The following is a 2,250-nucleotide window of genomic DNA, read 5'->3' on the forward strand; positions in this document are numbered from 1 at the left end:
ATGGTTCTTAAACACTTGAATCTCCCTTCTAGCCCACCACCCACCAGAGGGAGTGGAAAGGAGAGGTTAATAAGGCAAAGGAGGATGTGGACCTGTTTACAAATGGTTCTTCTGAGTGATTCCAATCTGCATTGTCAGGATATTAGCCGTTCAGTTCACACAAGTCAGCCATGGAGGCTTGATCCACTCACAAACACTATTCATGAACTAGTAATAGCAGTTCAATCCAGAAGAAACCGCAAGGCTCTGCCCATTGGCCCAAGTCTGTGGAAGTGACAAGAAGCCACAGGAATGTCATAAGAAGTTCTTTGGTGTGTTCCTCTCTACAAAGTCACAACCAAGGATAAAGTGACAGATGTAGCAAAGACATACGAACTGCCCTCGGGCCCTGCTGCTTCAGTGCAGCTATTAAAAGCTGCTTGAATCCTGGCCAAAAACTTCCTCACAGTGAATCCATAGACTAAATCTGGCACTTCCTCTGTCCCTGTGTGTATGACTGGGACAGCTATACTATTCAGCTAGCAGATACTCACAGGGTCCTCAGTTGTAAGGGAGGCCTTATTACATGAAAGATCAGATGAGGCTTTGAACCGAGATGGAGAGCACATACCTATAATGCCAGTGCCAGCACTTGGCAGACTCAGGCAGGAGGCCTTGTTGCCACTTCAAGGCCAGCCTGGCCTTTTAAGAGCCTTTCTCAAAAGCACAAACATAATCAAGGCATGGTGGCACACACCTGTAATCTCAACACTCTGGGGGGCTAAGACAGGAGGATCATAACAAGTCAGATGGATGACAGCCTGGGCTACAAAGCAAAAATTTCTCTTAGTACTAAACAACTACATAAAGAAATCTCATTGAAAATTAGGTTCTGCATTTTGACCTCTGGTCACCTCCTTGTACTTCAGAACTCTGAGGCAGACGTGGCATCATGTGGCTTTGTCTTTACTACAGGCGCGTGGGACTGTTGCCAAAAGCCATGATCTCTTAGAAAGCAACTTCCTCTCGTTGACTGCAAAGTACAGTTAGATAAAGAAAACCCATATATATTTAAAAATTAATTTTATTCCAGAATTTTGGAGGTTATAACGATAGCGTTAAAGTTTGAATTGGTTTTGAAGAAGCAAGCTCTCCGCGTTTCAAATGATTCGAACGTCACATTCATTTGCCTCTTTGTTTTGATGGTGGTTTGATTTTTTTTTCTTTTAATAAAATTACTGAACTTATGCAATACTAGCAAGGACATGACGTGAGGTGTCTTGTATGATTGTGCTTTAGCCAGGGTGGACATAGCTTAAATTATAAACTAAAGATTGAAGTACAAAGAAGTGTAACGTTCACGCTGCCTCCTCCCGAGATAACGTTCGTCCTTCCTAACCACGTAGCATAATGCCACCGATTCATGGGACTCTAAATGAATTCTGTGGGTTAATGCACCAGACTTACACGTGTCCATTTTCATGCATGATCCTTACTCTCCAATGTTCTTTGTCCTACTGAAACATTTCAGTATCTAAACCTACTGCAATGTTAATACCCAAGAGAAAAGCCATTACACGTATGCTGATCATGTGATCAGCGTGGTACTGGTTTTTTTCTTTTTTTTCTTTTTTTTGTTACTGTTGTTGTTTTGTCGTTTCTGTTTTTTAAATAAACTATCACGCCCTTCAAGAAAAAAAAAAAGAAAATTAGGTTCTGGTTTTAATTTTCATGTATGTATTTGTAAAAGTATCTTTTATTTGCCTGATGTAATTGTCATCTCAAAGGCTTACTGACTCTGTCTGCTAACCAAGGCCTAGTCCTGGAATCCTCTAGCCTCCATACAAGCTAGACTGTTTTTAGCCTCTGAGACTTACTGCTGAATAAGCTCACCCTTATGAGTTCTTTCTGAGCTCTGGCTGACAGGTTCAACCCGTCTGGCTCCAACTCCTCTCCATCCTGACTGATTCGATCTGGCTTCTCTCTCTCTCAATCTCTCTCTCTCTCTCTCTCTCTCTCTCTCTCTCTCTCTCTCTCTCTCTCTCTCTCTCTCTCTGCCTCTCCTGAGTTGCTCTACTTAGCCTCATACTAACTTTGACAATATCTTCTAATCTTCTGATCCTTCTAATTCTCTGGCTCAATTCTATCTCCACCTGTGTCTAGCTTCTTAACTCATCAACCTATCTCTGTAAAACTGTCCCGGTAAAACTGTTTCTCTCTGTTCTCTCTCTCTCTCTCTCTCTCTCTCTCTCTCTCTCTCTCTCTCTCTCT

Source organism: Grammomys surdaster, unplaced genomic scaffold (assembly GCF_004785775.1).
Source record: "Grammomys surdaster isolate TR1022 unplaced genomic scaffold, NIH_TR_1.0 126531, whole genome shotgun sequence".
Classification (NCBI taxonomy): Eukaryota; Metazoa; Chordata; class Mammalia; order Rodentia; family Muridae; genus Grammomys; species Grammomys surdaster.